General features: G+C 37.1%; 1 protein-coding gene and 1 pseudogene across 1 annotated transcript in view; both read left to right on the top strand.

Moving 5' to 3' along the window:
- ST6GALNAC5 (ST6 N-acetylgalactosaminide alpha-2,6-sialyltransferase 5) overlaps window positions 1-19,918 on the top strand; it is a 195,671-nt gene that overhangs the window by 22,934 nt on the left and 152,819 nt on the right. The window lies entirely within an intron of this gene.
- Window positions 18,370-19,785, top strand: LOC108533043 (adenosine deaminase pseudogene; annotated as a pseudogene).

Raw genomic sequence — 19,918 nt, 5'->3', positions numbered from 1 at the left:
ATATACTGTCTTTCCTAAAAAGAAATTGTACAGCACAAATAGCTATAATTATCACATTTTTCTTAATTAACAACCTCTTTTGTATTTCTTTCTCATCTTCTAGTTTTACAAAACATTTTCTTTATCTTATTTTAACCCAACTTACTGAATTCTATGACCATCTTCTTGATTCCTTTTTTTGTACTGTATAAGATCTCTGAGCTCCTCTTTATTGCTTAGATTTTTCAAATATGTGCTATGATATCTTGATTTTGGTGTAATCTCAGAACTCCAGCTATTCTTCCAGTCCATGGGTAGAATAATTCCGTCATTAGAGACACCGGAGCCTGCCTCTTCTGTGACGGCCAGCTGGCAGGGGATGCATTTTCTATGTCTTGGTTGATGGCTTTCAAGTAAAAGGGTGAGTCTAAGAAGACCATTGCTCCTTGCCAACAAGCTCTTTATAAAATCAATTATTTTATTTTGCTGCCTGAGCTCTCCTTTAGCCTCTAGATTGAACAATCACTGGAAGTTTCCTAAATTTGTCATCAGCCCAAACGGAGAGTCTGTAATATTAACTAATAACTCCTTATTTTCCCCTTCTACCAGTCCCTGGTAACCTCAATTCTACTTTCTGTTTCTATGAATTTGGCTATTCTAGATATTTCCTGTAAGTGAAATCATTCAATATTTGTCATCTTGTGTCTGACTACTTTTATTTAGCATAATGTTTTTAAGGTTCATCTGTGTCGTAGCATGTATCAGAACTTCGTTCCTCTTTAACACTGAATAATATTCCATTGTGTGGATATACTGTACTTTGTTTTTCCAGTCGTCAGATGATGGACACTAAGGTTGTTGTCACCTTTTGCCTATTAAAAATAATGCTGCGATGAACACCAGTGTTCCCGTTCATTTTTTGAAGTAACCCCCTCTTTTTTCTTCCTTCTCAGCCACGTGGTAGCACTTGAGTCTCCAACTCTCATATCCATGGAGGCTGTCCTACTTCCAGCCGTTCCCACCTCCACACACAAAACTAAACTAGAAATTTTTTTAAAAGGGAGAAAAGAAGCTATTAGTTGCCCTAATTGTATTTCTTTGTTTAAAATTATGTATATTTTGAAAATATAGAAAAAATAGGAGAGGGGAAATGTTCCTGTACTCCTACCACTTTGGTGTAAGTAATGATATAATTTTGGTTTATTTCTGCCAGTTTTTGGTATTGCAGTCTTTTTCAAAGCTAAATGTGAGCATGTTATTTATTCAGAAGTCTAAGTCTGTTTTGTTTTTGTTTTGCTGAAATTAAAATAGCCATTAAGATTTCCTTTGGTCAGTGTTTGCCTTTTATGTCTTTTTCCATCCTACAATTTTCAGTCTTTCTGTGTACTTATATTTCATGTATGTCCAAGTCTGCTCATAATATTTGCAGAGCCTGAGGCAGCAATACAAATAGAGGCCCACAAACATCCTAATTGCTTTGTTCAGTAATTATATCTTCACTTAGGAAAGATTTTTAAATTACAAAGGTCTCATCTGACCGATTCCAGTTACAAATTAGATCAGAATAATTCTCTGGCTCATTTTTATTATTTTGGCTAGTAATCAAATCTTCATTAAATATAAAATGTGTTGTTTGAAAATTTTTTATGATGAATGCTTGACAGAGATTTACCCACTTGCATTATTTCTAGTTTTTTAAAATGTCAGTAGACTACTTGTCTATTTTATTTTTTTGGCTTTTTTCCTCCAGAGTTTTTTTTCATAGGTTCTCTTTTTATTATAACTCAAATTCTTCTCGTTCTATTTCCCCTCCCACCATACACACTGTGAAGCAGTGACTAGCTCCTTCTTAGCTGCAGTATAACCTACAAATCTTTATGGCATTTGAACACAGTGACCATTTGCTTCAAGGATTTAGGACAAGGAAATGTGGAAAAGTACTTTTTCTGGAATGTGAATGGTATTAGACACAACCATGGATGTTTAGGATTATAGATCATGCTGTGACAGAATGACAAAGGTGTCAATGTGGTCTTTAATATAATTTGTGTATTATAATCTGTTATATCATGTGCCATTTAAAGCAGTGCTTCGCAAACATTAATACTACATATGCATCACCTGGAGAAGCTTCTTCAAATGCAGAATCTGAATCTTTAGATTTGGGATGGGGCCTGACAGTCAGCATTTCTAACAGGTGCCTGAGTGATGCTGTTGCTGTTGGTCCAAGATCCATCCCTTGAGCTTTAAGACTCTGAAGCATAGAACCTAGATCAGGGGTTTCTCTCATCTGATATTAAGAGTAATGCTGTGTATGTCCTATATGAATACTATATAGCTGGAATTGATTTTTGATTTAAAATTATAATCATTGCCTTTTAAGAGTCATGTTTAGTTTATTTACATTTATTGTAATTTTCATTGTAAGTTATTGATATATTGGAATTTTTTTCCCCTATTATTTAAACACTGGCTTTGCATTTTATTCATTCTGCGCTTTGGGGTTTTTTTTAACTCTCCTTATCCCCTGGACCACTTTTTCCCCTTCTCTTATTCCATTTTTAGCCTGTACTAGTTTAAAAATTAAATGCTTGATTTCTATTCTTTCAATGACATACTTAAAATTTTAACATGCATATTACCAAAGTCTTAAATGAATTAATTTATTTTTAAATTTATTTTTAAATGGCAAATAAAAATTATGTATATTTATTGTGTACAGCATGATGTTTTGGTATATGTATACATTGTGAAATGGCTGAATCAAGGTAATTAGCATATGTATTGCCTCACATACTTACCTTTTTTTGTGGTGAGAGCACTTAAAATCTACTCTGTTAGCAATTTTTAAAATACAATATATTGTTACTAACTATAGTCACTGTGAGGTACAATACGTCTCTTGAATTTATTCCTCCTGTCTAACTGAAATTTTGTATCTCTTAACCAGTATCTTCCCAGGTGCACCCCCACCCCTCTGGTAACCATCATTCTACTCTCTGGTTATATGAGTTCAACTTTTTTAGATTCCACCTGTAAGTGAATTAATTAATATCTTTATCATATTTCCAGATAATTCAAGGACCTTAGCATTTTAACTCTAGTCAACTCCAATCTTACATTCCATTGTATCGCAGCATTTTAGTCCTCTTCTATTAAGCCTTACAAACTGGGTGTTAGCATTATTGTGGTTGTTGTTTCAGATAGTCAATATTGATACAGATTTACCTGAATATTACCCATGATTACCATCATTCCTTCTTTCTACTTAGATCTCCATCATTCTTCCTCTTGAAATATAATTTTTGAAAGGTCCATTGATGAAGTTCTGTTGATGGTAAATACTGTTTTACTTTCTTTGAAAATATCTTTATTTTGTCCACATCAGTTATTTTCTTGTTCAGTATTAAGAAAACCTAATTCCTGTGTTTTCTCCCAATCATTGTTAATATTGAGTTGTTTGCCATCAGGCAAATGTCATTACTTTTTAGGTATTCTAAACTGTTGTCTCTTTAAGTAAGTACATTGTCTCCCTTTAATCTATTCTCTTCATAATGTTTTACTTATTTGTCTCACTATGATGAATTCTGGACAGTTTCTTCTGATCTTTCTTTCAGTTTGCAAATTCTCTATTTAGCTGTATCTAATTTGCTATTTAATTCATCCGTCAAGTATTTTTTCCTTAGTATTTTATTTTGATAATTTTATTTACTATTTTTAGATTATTTTCCTAATCATCCTGGTCTTTGTCATAGTATCTTCTTCTTTATATACATTTTATTTATGTATCTGATAACACTAATAACTTAAACCTTTGTAAGTATAAGTATGTTTTTAGTTTTTGTGCTGATTTCATTCAAAGGAACATATTTTTTACATGTGTTGTTTGTGTTCATGCAGATGTGTATGTTTATCATCACTCTATGTTCACCTGGACTATATCTTTGGGAATTCTTCATATTCTATATTGAAAATGCACTCCTTCAAAGAAAGATTACATTTGCTTTTGCCAAGCCCCTAGAAGCTCTACTAACTAGAACTAAAGCTTTACTAAAATAAGCCCAGACCTTGTGCACGCATGCCAATGGTATGAATGCAAATCACAAATCTATATCATTTTTATGAATTCTAAACTTTTATGAAGCAGAGAATTTTTTTTATTCTTCACCCAGAGCCAAGGACAAAACAGGCACGTTTTCTTTTACTTTCCCTGTGCTTGCTGGATTTTCTTTTTCTAGTTTACTCATTCCTTAGGGTCATGGTTTTTCAGGTCTTCCCTCATTGCTTAGGCTCAAGACTGTGCCTCTCGTCCCTGCACATGGCTGTTGAAATGCAAAGCTCTAGGTTAAAGGATCAGCAGTTACACTTAGAGCAGCCGCTGTCTGCAATGTCCATTCATTATGCTAGATTTTTACTTCAGGTTTTTTTTTTTTTTTTTTTTTTTGAGCTCTATGGATTTCCCTTACTTAACTGTTAACTTGCTTAATAAAACAGATTTAAGAAACATTTTGAATGTTTAAATACCAGCTTTTCTTGGTATTCTATAATGTGAGTGCTTGTATCAATGACAAATTCTAAAATACTATTTGTAAATTAAGTGGTTAATATGGTTAATTTAGAAATGCAGAAAAATAGAAAAATAAAAAATTTTAAGGAATTTTATAAACTAGAGATAGCATAGCCATTATAAACATGTTAGAATTTAAGATTTTTTTTCCATATGTGTTNTTTTTTTTTTTTTTTTTTTTTTTTGAGCTCTATGGATTTCCCTTACTTAACTGTTAACTTGCTTAATAAAAACAGATTTAAGAAACATTTTGAATGTTTAAATACCAGCTTTTCTTGGTATTCTATAATGTGAGTGCTTGTATCAATGACAAATTCTAAAATACTATTTGTAAATTAAGTGGTTAATATGGTTAATTTAGAAATGCAGAAAAATAGAAAAATAAAAAATTTTAAGGAATTTTATAAACTAGAGATAGCATAGCCATTATAAACATGTTAGAATTTAAGATTTTTTTTCCATATGTGTTTTTGCATAAATGAGATTACACTACATTTATCGATTTGTGCATGAGATATTCTCAAGTGAGAAAGTGAATGATTATATTGAGAGGTTGGCAGCAAATAATATCAAGTCTTTCCAAATGAAAACCTCAATTATCATATCATTAAATATAATGTTTCAATGTAGTAATAATTCATCATGTATATTTTTAACAATAAAACTTTCCCTTAAGCAATCCTCTATTTGCGGAAGTACAAGTTTGGCTAGGGGACACATGTTTTCACTTTTCTGGGGTATATACCTAGAAGTAGAATTGCTGTATCATATGGTAACCTGAGTCTTAACCTTTTAAGGAACAACCAAATGGTTTTCCAAAAGGCTGTACCATTTTACAGTCCTGCCAGTAAGAAGAGGAAAGTAGGACACAGAGACCACGTGAAGATACTTTGCCAACACATGTTATCATCTGTCTTTTTAAATTTTAGCCATCCTATCAGGTATAAAGTAGTATCTCGTTGTAGTTTGAATTTGCATTTCTTCAATGAAGAATGATGTTGAACATGTTTTTGTATGCTTATTGTCTATTTGTATATCTTTCCTGGATTATGTCTATTCAGATTCTGGGCCCATTTTGTTGGACTGTTTTATTTTGAGTTGTGTTTTTAATATATTCTGGATACAAGTTCATATAAAATACATGATTAGCAAATTATTTTCTCCCATTCTGTGGGTTGTCTTTTCATGGTGTTCTTTGAAGCACAGAAGTTTTTAATTTTGATGATGCTAATTTATCTATTTTTGTCTCACTTAAACTTTTGGTGTTTTATCTAAGAAACTGTCACCTAATCCAAGATCATGAAGAATTACTCGTACGTTTTCTTCTAAGAGTTTTGTAGTTTTCGCTTTTACATTTAGGTCTACAAGTCAGTTTGGATTAATTGTATACATGATGTGACAGAGAGAGTCCAGCTTCATCTCTTGCATGTAGATATCCAGTTGTCCAAGCATCATTTGTTGAAAAAACTCTGCTTTCCCCTATTCAATTGTCTTAGCATGCATTTTTACAAAAAATAAATTGCATATCTATGTATTTTAAATTCAGTTATATATACTGTCACTAGCCCCACCAGGCGTCATATGTACTTACAAGCTTAAGACTAGCATGGAAATGATTATCACTGGCCCTGGCAAAGAATAATGATCTGTTATTTCCAAAGATTCTGTGAAGATGACTGTGCAGCTGAGAATTTATTTGGTTTATACAGACTAATATTCCATCTGCTTTGTTCACTATTGAGTTAGTAGCTAAACGGTTGTAAAATTTCTCAAGTCTCTCAGAGCTCACACTTGCAGGAAGCTTGATTTCACAACTTGTACATGACAGTCTCACATAAAAGTACTCTCGTGAGAGTGTTACTATGGACAGAAAAAAAGACTATACCTCTTTTATGACTGCTGTTGTTATTTAGGGCTTCTTTTTTCTTGATGTTGTTTCAAAAGATTGCATTTTGCAATAAGCAGTAACACCTTAAGATAGATCTTAAACAGAACCATGTTTAGGGTTTTTTTTTTCTCCCCTTCAGTCACAGTGATTTTCCATTTGCCCTGGAAGGCATTCAGCATTACTTGTAAACAGCAAAGATAAATGTGGATTCTGATACTCATCTTTATGAATAGTTCATATGTTTATAAATAGGAATAGAACAAAAAGCACTGTCCCAAACTTTCCTTTAAATTCTAAGCATCCAAATGTATTTTAAATATTCCACCGCAATTAATCTCACTTTTAAATAAAACATTGCATGTCTAAGGTGAAAAAACAGAAGACTCTTCAGCAATGCCACACAACTGCATATTTTTGAAAATAGGGTGGTCACTTTTAATTGATATAGAAGAAATTTGGGAAAGAAGAAAAGTAATCAACTTTCCTATATCTGGAGTCCTTTAACCAATAAACAGACAAACCAACATAAAGGACACATGGTAAGCTCAGCACACATAACTGAATTTCTCTTTTTAAGTTTTTGCACCTCAACCTGTCCAGTTGTGCAAAGAAGGGGAGGAGAATTAAATATGCAACTGAGTAGCCAGGGCCTCTAGCTGCTGGGAGTTCTTCAAAGCTGTACGTACCTCCCTCACCATAACTTGTTTGTTCTCTCCAGGAAGTATCATTTACTAGGGTGCCCAAATTCACCTCTGTAGGCCCAAGACCGTGAGGTTCCTAGACAACAGAATTTTGCTCTAAATATCATCCATATATCCACTCTTTAATTTAGCCCCATCTTGGCAGGCATAAGGTGTAGCACAATGAAAAAATGTAGATCCTGCCCCCAACAACTGTGTAAGCTTAGGAGACCAGCACTGAGAAGATATTTTAGCATAGAGTAAGTGCTCAGTAAAAGTTTGTTAATAAGGAAGGAAAGAAAGAAAGAGGTGTGCAGAGGGAGGAAGGACAAATTTGGATTTCATAACTCATACCAGAGAAAGATGAAAGCAGCATATTGAGATATAGAAGTGGTGTAAAAGACAAGAAGAAATCAGTTTAGGAAGGCATAGGAACCAGAAGTGGAAAATTATGGTATAATGCTTCAGTGTCTTTGGAGACAAATTGGATTTGAATCTTAGATTTGCCATTTGCTGGCAGTGGTTTTGGGCAATTTGCTTAATTATGTTTGATCTTCAATCCACTCTATGATGTGTAAGGAGTAACAGTATCTACGTCATTGGAATTATTAGGAAGATTTAGTAAGATAATAAGTGCTACCAATTTAGCACAATACCCAGCACATAGGAAGGACTCAGGAAATATTAGCCATCAATAGAAGACACTATTTATTTGTTTGTTTATTTATTTATTTATTTATTTATTTTTGAGACAGAGGCTCACTCTGTTGCCCAGGCTAGATTGCAGTGGCATGATCTCGGTTCACTGCAACCTCTGCCTCCTGGGTTCAAGCGATTCCCCCTGCCTCAGCCTCCTGAGTAGCTGGGACTACAGGTGCATACCACTACATTAGGCTAATTTTTGCATTTTTAGGAGAGACAGGGTTTCACCATATTGGTCAGGCTGGTCTTGAACTCCTGACCTCGTGATCCACCCACCTTGGCCTCCCAAAGTGCTGGGATTACAGGCATGAGCCACCGCTCCCAGCCTAGAAGAGACGCTATTTATATTCGGGTTTTCTTTAACCCTGAGATGTGGCCATGGCACACAAATGTAAACATTTTCAAATCAGTCCCAGGTGGTAGGCTTCTAGATTTTTGTTTTTCACCTTTGAAATTGGTTCAAGACAATGCCGTTATGGAAAGCCTCTGTAGAAGAAACTTTTTATTGTACCAATTGCCTTTCTAAAATCTGTCAAATCTCTTAAGTTTCTCCCTTGATCTTTTTGGAAGCTTCAACAGAAACTGAGTCATCGTAAAATTTTTTAAGTTTGCCTTGAATCTACTTTGGAGCTGCATGAATTGAGATCTCTTGGTAACTGACCTTGTGTTGACCCAGATAGGCCTGTTGCTGTGTACACCGCCCACCTGCCACCGCCCCTGTGGAAGCAGTGTTCGCGAGCCTAAAGAGTTTTGGGTGGGGAGTTATGCCAGAAGTCAGCCAAGTGTAGGTAATGATGTCAGGTAGCATGGGAGGTTGGAGCACAGGAAGAGGCAGGGGGGAACTTTAGGCAAGGAACCCTTGTATCCAGCTGTGCCAAATGGGCCTTCCCTGAGGACTTAATAGGCACCCTATTGTCACTTGTAACTCAGCAATTGAGGTCACAGTCAAAGAAAAAAACCTTTATTTTTCACAATGTCATCTTTCAGCAGTGCAGCTTCATAAGCGAAGATGGTGATGTTCCAACAGTTCATCTAAACTCTTTAAAATCCTACGAAATCCGTTGCAGGTGGTTGGTATGTAGGAAAGGTGGATGGGGGAGGGTAAATACTGAAATCTGTTTGAGATGTGAAATTACATGAGTAAGGTTTGGTGTTTTCACCACAAGCATTCATAGTAACCAGAATTTTATATTCTTAGCTACAATTTTTAAAGATTTTATAGGTTACAATACGTTGGGATATTCCTTTCTCAAAGAAACTTTTAATGTTATCCCAGAATTAAAATATCCTTTTGCTAAATAAAATGTTTATCAAGTCTGCCAAAAATAGAGCCAATTATTTGGGTTTCTCTCTAGGATTTTAATAAATTCCTTTGATACCTAGTCAAAGCAGTTGAGCATCCTCACATTGAACAAAATGAAAGCAAGGAAGCGATCAATCTCATTTCAAAAGTGAACACACATAAAATCATTATATTTTCAAATTTTCATTTTACATTTTGCAAATAAGAATAACCTTTCTTATGTTTCTTACATATTTCTTATTTCCTCAGTAATTTAAAATCTTATTTAGATACATTTATTACTAGTGAAAATTTTTTCATAGTTTAATCACATTGATTTGTTGAGAATTATCAGAATATATAATTATTGAGATAAGGAATTGTGAACAGTCTTATGGATTAATATGTTCTCAGAACATCAGTGTTTTAGCAAATAAGATGTTATTTACAGTTAGCACATTGTTAGCCTCACTAGATGTCAGTGTAGTTCTCACTTAAGTAAACATTTTACATAGTTCCTCAGTAGTGTTGAATGAGAAGATGTTTTGCTTTAGAACTCACAGACTGAGGAGATGGAATAGTTGCAATAAGTGTTTGTGGTACATTAATTCCAAAATCCTTCTCTGATGAAAACACATAATTGGTAAATGTATACACATCAATGCAGACCACAAAATATTCCAAGGATGTAAATAATTATGGATTCATAGGATACATGGTGCTTTCTTAGTCACCAATGTATTTTCTGTAGAATGAAAAGTCTTACTACACATCACAACATACTGGTCAGCCTTTTAGGGCTTTTCCCAATTGCAAAGGGAGCGTGGTTACTGCTGCCAATACCTACCTATGCCCTCTCAGCATCTGCCATGAGAGGGCAGCACTGAGATTGTCTCCAGCCCAGGGAGCAGTGGGCACTGTTTAGTATGGGTTAGCACCTAGGATTTATGTGGAAGCATTCAAGTCAGGTTGTGGTGATACATGTTCTCGGAGTCTACTGTAGTATCATTTTAGTGCTTTTATTACAAGTCATCAAACAGTGTATCTGAGAAACATGAGGATAAATTATGGTACATTCAAAAACTGCTGATAAATAACAAAGAAGAGAACAGGATACTTTGGGAATATAAGGCCTTTTGCATGAGAAATGTTTCGTGCTATCTATGAGTGAATTTTCTACATGCGGAGAAGTTCCATTTGGTCCTCTGAACTGGTTGACATTTTCTTGATTCTTTGCTTAGTGTAGCAAATAAAATTCTGTTTATTCTTTTTGAGATTTCCCAAAGTATCTTTATTGATTTGGATTTTGCTTTTTCACTTTATTTTATGGTTGATTTTAAGTTTCTCTGGAGTGTGTACATGAGATAGCCATATAAAATGGGACAACATATTTGTAATAGCAAATATTATGCATGATATCTTTTTGGACAGCCCAGTTGCACAGTCAACTCTGAAAGTGGAATGTATCACTCTCCTCTTAATTCCTTTTCATGTTTTCCTCTGGATCAGAAAATGTTACCTTCTCATATCCAGAAAAGTGTTATAAAATGATACATTGAGATCATCTGATTCCCTCTTTATTGTGATTGTTTCTTTAAAAGAAAAAAAGCAAAAAGGGGCCATGAACTTATAAAGAAAGTTTTAAAGAATACACCAAAAATTGTTAAAACAATAAATGATTTCATCAAGGTTGCAGGGCACAAGATCAACGTACAAAAATTAATTATATTTTTATATAATTGAAATAAATGATCTGAAATGAAGGAAATAATTCTATTTACAATAGCATCTAAAAGAATAAAATATTTAAGAATAACCATAACAAAAGAAGTGTAAGACTTATACTCTGAGAACTATAAAACATTACCGAAATAAATTACGGAAGATCTACATATGTAGAAAAACAGCCCATGTTCATGAACCGGAAGATTTTAATCTTGGTAAGATAATAGTGCTCCTCAAATTGATCTACAGATTCAGTGCAATCTCTGTTGCAACTGGGATTCTCTAGGCCAGTTGGCTTCTTTGTACAAATTGGTGAGCTGATCCCAAAATTCATATAGAATTGCAGCGGACCCAGAACAGTCAAAACAATCTTTTAAAAAAAGAATAAGTTGAAGGCCTTTCAAATTTCACAACTTCCCAATTTCAGAACTTACAATAAAGTGACCATAATCAAACATATGTTACTAACATAGGGATAAGCATATAGATTAATGGGACAGAATTGAGAGTCTACAAATAAATCTATATGTCTTTGGTCACCCAAATTTAACAAGGGTGCTGAGGTTATTCAGTAAAAATATTTTTTAAACAAATGGTGCTAGGATGATTGTATATCCACATGTAAAACAATGAAATTGGACCCTTACTTCACACAATATAGAAAAATTAACTCAAAACTGATAAAAGATGTAAATCCAAGATGTATGTACATATAAATCTATAAAACTCCAAGAAGAAAACTCAGGGGTAAATGTGCATGAGCTCAGACTGGACAATGAATTCTTAGGTATAATTCCCAAAACATGAGCAACAACAGCAACAAAAAATTAGTTTTCACCAAAATTAAAATTTTTTGTGCTTCAAAGGATGCTATCAAGATGTAAAAAGACAACCCATGGAATAAGAGAAAATATTTTCAAATTATATATCCCCTATGGAACTTGTATCCAGAATATACAAAGATCCATACAACTCAATAATGAAACAAATGAACCCAATTTTAAAATGGGCAAAGAATCTCAATAGACATATCTCCAAAGAAGACATACAAGTAGACAAAACACATGAAAAGATTCTCAACATCATTAGCCATCAGAAAAATGCAAATCAAAATCACAAAGAAACAACTCTTCACACCCCCTAAGATGGCTGTAGTCAAAAAGATATAACGATAACTTTTGGCAAAGATGGAAAGAAATTAGATATCTCATACATTGGTGGTGAAAATGTAAAATGATGCTGTCACTTTGGAAAATGGACTGGCAGTTCCTGAAATGGTGATACATAGAGTTACATGCGTCCCAGTAGTTCTACTCCTAGGTATATACCAATATAAATGAAAATATCTAGCTACAAAAAACTTGTACACAAATGCATTATTCATAGTAATCATAAGGTAAAAACCTAAATGTGTGTCAACTGTTGAATAGATAAGCAAAATGTGGCATAAAATGTGGCATATCCATACAATTAAATGTTATTTGGCCATAAGATGCAATGAAATACAGTAGTTAGTGATAGATGCTACAATACGAAGGAAACTTGAAACCGTGAAACCATTATGCTAAGTTAAATAAGACAGCCACAAAGGACCGCATATTATATAATCCCATTTATATGAGATGTCTGGGATAAGCAAATCCATACGAACAGAAAGTAGATTAGTGATTGCTCAGGGCTGGGGGTGATGTGTGGGTAGGAGAGTGATGGCTAAAGGGCAAAAAAAAGTTCTGAAGTTGACTGTGGGGATGGTTTCACATATCTCTGAATAAACTAAAACCATCGAGTTCAGTGAATTTAGTGGGTGAATTCACACAGCTGTGAATTTTATCTAAATTGTAAAAATAAAACAGGAATGTGATGCTCTAACCAGCATAGGCCCAAGCCGCATGCTTCTGGGGAAGAAATTCCACCTGAATACTTGGGCTGTAAATAGGTCATTTTCCTGGGAAAAGGATGAATAGACACCAGATGGTAAGAAGGGTGAAAGTCTACTACACATGTCTGTGAGGTCGGTAAGGGATCTGGTCTTTGCAGAGGAAGGTTATATCAGAGCTCAGTTGAGAAGAGAAAGGGAAAGGGACTCAAATTCATGGTTAAGGGTGCTGTGACAGGAATCCATACCTTTAATAAAAGACATGTACAAGAATGTTCATAACAACACAGTTTATTAGCCCCAAATATCCATCAATATTTGAACAAATAAATTGTGGTATATTCATAATGGAATACCATATGGCAACAAGAATGAAGAAACTACAAAAGCACACAATACGAATGAATCCCACAAACCTAATATTAAATGAAAAGAGTTATTCGGCCAGGTGTAGTGCCTCAGGATTGTAATTAAGCATTTTGGGAGGCTGAAGCAGGCGGATCACTTGAGGTCAGGAGTTTGAGACCAGCCTGGCCAACGTGGCAAAACCCCGTCTGTACTAAAAATACAAAAATAAGCTGGGCAGGATGGCGCATGCCTGTAATCCCAGCTACTTTGGGAGGCTGAGGCAGGAGAATCAGTTGAACCTGGGAGTCAGAGGTTGCAGTAAACCAAGATTGTGTCATTGCACGCCAGCCTGGGCAACAGAGTGAGACTGTCTAAACAAAAAAAAAAAAAGAGTCATTAACAGACATACAAACTATATGATCCCATTTACATAAAGTTCAAAAATAGGCTAAATGAATCATAAATGAATCTATGCTGTAGGAAGACAGATTAGTATATGTCCTTGTAGGGGGTTGTGAATGGGCGAGTGGAGGAGAGGAAGGACTTTGGGGTGCTGACAGTACTTCGTTTTTTGATCAGGGTGCTGTTCGTATGAGGTGTTCACTTTATGAAAATACTTTCACTTGTGCACTTGTTATTTATGCACCATTCTCTATGTAAGTTAGACTTTGACAAAAGTGAAATGAAAAAGAAACTAAATAGCCTTGTTGTTTACTTTCCCTAAAGACAGCGAGCACATCGTGTTTATTTCTAATGCTTATTCAAAGGAGTAGAGACTCTGAGGAAGGGTGAGGTGGCAGGATAACCCCTTACAAGAGTCAGAGATATGGGGCTATGATTTCCTAGGCATGGAAAGAGTAGACCCCTTCCAGCCTAGCCATTTCGTTCTTATTATCTTGGAAGCAAACTGTCCAGCTGTTCTTCCTAATGTCAGGTTAACAATGATTGTGGCCGTTCCCTGCTGTATGGGTCAGGCTGTGAGACACCCTCCCCTTAAATTTACTTAGAGACAGAAGGTATAGACGGGTGCAAATGGGAAGGGAACAGTGTATTTCTCCACTGTGTGCTTATGTCCAAATCAGAAACCAGCCTTATTCTTGCTTATTAATTATTAAGGAAAATAATTTTAACTATCAGGGCACCGTTCTTCAAATGGTGATTGGGTGAAGGGGATTTTCTTTGAGTTCTGTGAAATACTAACAATTCTATGTGTTGATAATGACTAAAAATATATTTTCCACTCGTAAAGACAAAACTTCGGTATTGCAAAGTTATTTTCATAGAATAAAATCTTAGTTTCTTGAGTCAGTCTTTTGCAAATAGGGGTCCATGTATAAACTATCAAGAAAATATTTCCAATAAATGCACTGGGGTATATTTAGATTTATTTGACATATACAGGAATATTTGAGGGAAGGGAGCAATAAATTAATCTCTTTAATTTGCTGCAGGCTTTCCTTAGAGGGAGTGCTCTTTTAGCTGGTGTTAACATGGAGAAAGGTGCCTTCTATCGTGCTATTGCTGAATTCCCTGCTCCAGGAACATGCAGAACATTAGCATGACCCAGCTACTTGAAAGCAAACAAGATGCTCTTGTCTTAAAGAGCATCATTTCAGAGGAAGAAAAGCCATAATGAGCCCTTCCTTTTTCTTTTTCTTAACTGAGGAGTAGTAAATGGTATTTAAGCTGTTATCTGGCAACAAAATATTTCAAGTAATGTTTTTTTAAAAAGCCTGCCAACCCTTCTTTCTGTTGGGCAGTGATATATCTGAGTTAAAAGCCCTTTCGAGATGGAGAATATGACAAGAAAAGTTGCACACCCCTAACCAAAGTGGGCTTTCCAAGAGCTAGAATAAAGCCACTTCGTTAAGGTTTCTCACACTGGTGTTTTTTGGCAGCATTTTTCAGGAATCATTTCCTCTATGGGGGAAATGAAGTGGCAGTGTCTTTCCTGACTGTTGCTAAAGGTGAAGTAAGAATTTGAATTGAGAAAGGCGGTTAAAATAGTATCTAAACTTTTGAACTTCCTGATCAGATAATTGTTCTTGAAAGTCTGTATAAGATGGAAAAGAGAATTAATGCCACTTAAAATGTTTAATTTTAGAGGGATATCATTATTAAATAGTACTCCTTCTATAATTTTTTGATTGTTGAGTACAGGTATGACAAGAATTAATGAAGATACTTCTGATTGATAACATGGGATATAAACAGAAAGTTCTCTTAAATAGGAAGGTGTATATGTTTGGAAATTGAACTTGTCTCTTTTGCTTAGAAGTGTGTATAAATTAATGCAAGATATTTGTCTATATCTCAACCCCAGGTCTCCCTCCTGAGCTGCAGATCTGCATATCCAACTATTTACTAGACACATCTCCTTGAATGCCCCATGGGTACCTTATTTCAACATATTCTAAGTAAAACTCATCATCTCAGCCTTCTCCTGCTCACCCATCTTGGCCCTTTTCTACTATTTCCTCATTCTTTTTTCTATTAAACATTGTTAAGCCAGTTTCCAAAATCATGCATCTAGTTATCAACCTTGGATTCTGCCATCACTGATGCCACACACCCCAACAGGCCACTTGCGATTTATTTCCTAAATCTACTCACTTTCAGCAACCCACTGTTGCCCGTATAGAGGGGACCACTATCATTCTACCACTTCCAACATTCTGCTAATGAGTCTTCTTGTAGCCCTTCACTCTTTTGCCTCCTTCAAGCTGTTACCACGAGAGGGATCCAAGATTCAACTCTCATTTTTTCCATTTCTATACCAAAACCATTCTTTGGGTTTCTGTTCTTAGGATGAACTCCTCAACATGGTTTGTAAGATTCTATATACTCTGATCTTGACCCTGCTTACTACTCTCGCTGATGTGAAGCCTCCTGTTCCTATTATCTCTGAGCACACCCAACCCTGCTTGTTGGCAGCAAGGGACAGAAAAAGCACTTGAGGCAGCAGGCTGTCACATTTGCTAACAGTGCAAGTCAACTTAGAAAAACCACTATGTCCAAGACAAGGGCTCTTTCTGTGAAGTAACAATGACAAGTAGAAGAGACATTTAGTCAGTGTTCACTGGCTATACCTGTACTAGTGAGAGAAAGTCCTGCTCCATAGTTTCTTGCATCACTACACTCTGGGAAGCCGCTGTACTTTACCATGCAAGTGTAGGCCCACATCTTCTCACTCTTTGTCCTGAGTTTAAATTCCTCCAACTCTACCCAAGTGTCCACATGCCCCTATCCTTGGATGCCATGTGTTTCATTGACATGAGGTTTCCTCCTATTAAGCAAGGAGGAGTCTTATAAATGGTGCTGTGAGGACAGATACTTGCACTTTGTCTTGACCTCTGCTTCACCTAGTGTATTCTAGCTACATCCTTAGCTCACTTCAGTTTTAGTCTCAGGATTGTCCCAGTCCCCTCCTCTATATTTGGTTCATGTTTTCATATATTGTTAATCAGGAATGCTAAAAATATTAATTTGATGCATTATATTTATGGGAACACTTGAGATGTTTCTAGCACGCAGAACCACCTGCAGAATCTCTGGAAGGGTTTATTTCCTACATGCACAATTAGCGCAAAACCTTTTTAATAAAATAGATTTTTTTTTATGATACTATCTATTACTTACCTTTTAACATTTTCTTTTTCCCACCTATGGCTCCAAGCAGACTAAATTTCTCTCAGGTTCTTATTTTTGTTGTGCTCTCTGTCTTAGTCTGTTCAGGCTGCTATAACAAAATATACCATAAACCGAGTGGCTTATAAACTATAGAAATGTATGTCTTACAGTTCTGGAGGCTTGGAAGTCCAAGATCAAGGCAGTGGCAGATTTGATGTCAGGTGAAGACCTGTTTCCTGGTTCATGGATGGGGGCTTCTCACTATGTCCTCACATAGTGGAAGGGGCAAAGCAGCTCTCTGGAGCCTGTTTCATTCATAAGGGTGCTAATCCCATACATGAGGACTCTGCCCTTATGACCCAGTCACTTCCCAAAGGCCTCACCTTGTAACCTCATCACATGGGTGATTAGATTTCAATATGTGGATTTGAGGGGGACACAGCATTCAGATCATAGCACTTTCTTTCAAGACTTTTACACAACAGGTTGCCTCCAGATCGCAAGGCTCTTAGCTCTCTTTTGTGCTTGGCTACTTTATAACATCCGTTTAGACCTCACTTCCTTCAGGACACCTAGGTTAGACCTTTGCCTGTGTGCTTCCCTAGCACCTTCCACTCCCTTCCCATAGCACCTAACACGCTCTGTTGGGTTTCTCTGAGGTAAGCTCTGTAACAGCAGGGTTCTTGTCTTTCTTGTTCATCGTTGCATCTTCAAAGTCTGCCGCATCACTTGGCCCAGAGCAAGTACTTAATGATCATTTGTTAATGAATTAATAAATAGATTTTTCCATTAATCATCTATGAATTTACAATTTTACAATTATATCTGTGAATTTACAATTCTATGCAATTCTTTGATGCTCTAAGAAATTGAAGTTTTATTTTCTGAAGTTATATATTAGTTTTATTTCCTAAGGAATTTGATTTATCCTTACTTGAAATCATCACTACCCACTGGTTATTATAGCTATGCTGCCATATGGTAAAACACATGAAGCATCTCATATTGCCTTAAGAAAGCTGTTTCACAGTAAAAACTCTTCAGGCCTTTCTCTCAGCACTTTTCGTTTTATGTTGAAATTATTGGTGTTTGTATCTCTCTTACCTGTAAGACATTAGGTGCCTCAAAGGCAGTGACCATGTGTTATTCACCTTTGTATCCTCACAACCTTGTATCTAGTGCAGTGCTGGAAGTCAGAAATGTCTATATAAATGTTTAAGATAGGCCAGAATCCACATCTTGGCTCAAAAACTGCATAACTGCCAACACCTGTCTCTGTACTTACACTCTCAAAGCCTCAGTTTCTACACCTGTAAAAATGAGGATTCTGCTGTTATAAAAGATCATCTTGCAGGGTTGTTATGAAGTATTACATAAAATATAATGTAAATAAGGAACTCAGCATAGTGACTGAAACATAGGAACTATGAATAAGCTAGGATGGGGATAAATCTAAGTTCCTTTGTGAAGACGTATGGTGTGTCAAAATGTTAATTTTTCACTGTCACAGGCTGGCAAGACACGGTCTTAGATCTAGTAAAATTGTTGCAAAAAGAAACCAACGAGGCAAACTTTCCTATTTTTATATTAAGAATATTTGTTGGGCCCCAGAGAAAGCCAAGCGGCCACCGAGCCGGCAGAGACCCACCGAGCGTCGGCGGAGGGAGCAGCGCCAGGGCACACGCGGGCACCATGACCCAGACGCCCGCCTTCGACAAGCCCAAAGTAGAACTGCACGTCCACCTAGACGGAGCCATCAAGCCTGAAACCATCTTATACTATGGCAGGAGGAGAGGGATCGCTCTCCCAGCTAACACAGCAGAGGGGCTGCTGAACGTCATTGGCATGGACAAGCTACTCACCCTCCCGGACTTCCTGGCCGAGTTTGACTACTACATGCCTGTTATTGCTGGCTGCTGGGAGGCTATCAAAAGGATCGCCTATGAGTTTATAGAGATGAAGGCCAAAGAGGGCGTGGTGTACGTGGAGGTGCGGTACAGTCCGCACCTGCTTGCCAACCCCAAAGTGGAGCCAATCCCCTGGAACCAGGCTGAAGGGGACCTCACCCCAGACGAGGTGGTGGCCCTAGTGGGCCAGGGCCTGCGGGAGCGGGAGCAAGACTTCGGGGTCAAGGCCTGGTCCATCCTGTGCTGCATGCACCACCAGCCCAATTGGTCCCCTGACGTGGTGGAACTGTGTAAGAAGTACCAGCAGTAGACCGTGGTGGCCATTGACCTGGCTGGAGATGAGACCATCCCAGGAAGCAGCCTCTTGCCTGGACATGTCCAGGCCTACCAGGAGGCTGTGAAGAGCGGCATTCACTGTACTGTCCATGCTGGGGAGATGGGCTCGGCCAAAGTAGTAAAAGAGGCTGTGGACATACTCAAGATAGAGAGGCTGGGACATGGCTACCACACCCTGGAAGACCAGGCCCTTTATGACAGGCTGCGGCAGGAAAACATGCACTAGGAGATCTGCCCCTGGTCCAGCTACCTCACTGGTGCCTGGAAGCCGGACACAGAGCATGCAGTCGTTCGGCTCAAAAATGACCAAGCTAACTACTCACTCAACACAGATGACCCACTCATCTTCAAGTACACCCTGGACACTGATTACCAGATGACCAAATGGGACATGGGCTTTACTGAAGAGGAGTTTAAGAGGCTGAACATCAATGCAGCCAAATCTAGTTTCCTCCCAGAAGATGAGAAGAGGGAGCTTCTCGACCTGCTCTATAAAGCCTATGGGATGCCACCTTCAGCCTTTGCAGGGCAGCACCTCTGAAGATGCCACCCCTCCACGCCTTCGCCCTGTGGAGTCACCCCAACTCTGTGGGGCTGAGCAGCATTTTTACATTTATTCCTTCCAAGAAGACCATGATCTCAATCGTCAGTTACTGATGCTCCTGAAGCCTGTGTGTCCATTTCTGCACACACATATACCTCGGCATGGCCGTATCACTTCTCTGATTATGTGCCCTGGCCAGGGACCAGCGCCCTTGCACATGGGCATGGTTGAATCTGGAACCCTCCTTCTGTGGCAACTTGTACTGAAAATCTCGTGCTCCATATACACCATGGAACACTATGCAGCCATAAAAAAGGATGAGTTTGCATCCTTTGTAGGGACATGGATGCAGCTGGAAACCATCATTCTTAGCAAACTATCACAAGAAGAGAAAACCAAACACCGCATGTTCTCACTCATAGGTGGGAACTGAACAATGAGATCACTTGGACTC

This window comes from Rhinopithecus bieti, unplaced genomic scaffold (assembly GCF_001698545.2).
Source record: "Rhinopithecus bieti isolate Rb0 unplaced genomic scaffold, ASM169854v2 scaffold_10654, whole genome shotgun sequence".
NCBI lineage: Eukaryota > Metazoa > Chordata > Mammalia > Primates > Cercopithecidae > Rhinopithecus > Rhinopithecus bieti.
This window is presented reverse-complemented; position numbering and strand designations above follow the sequence as displayed.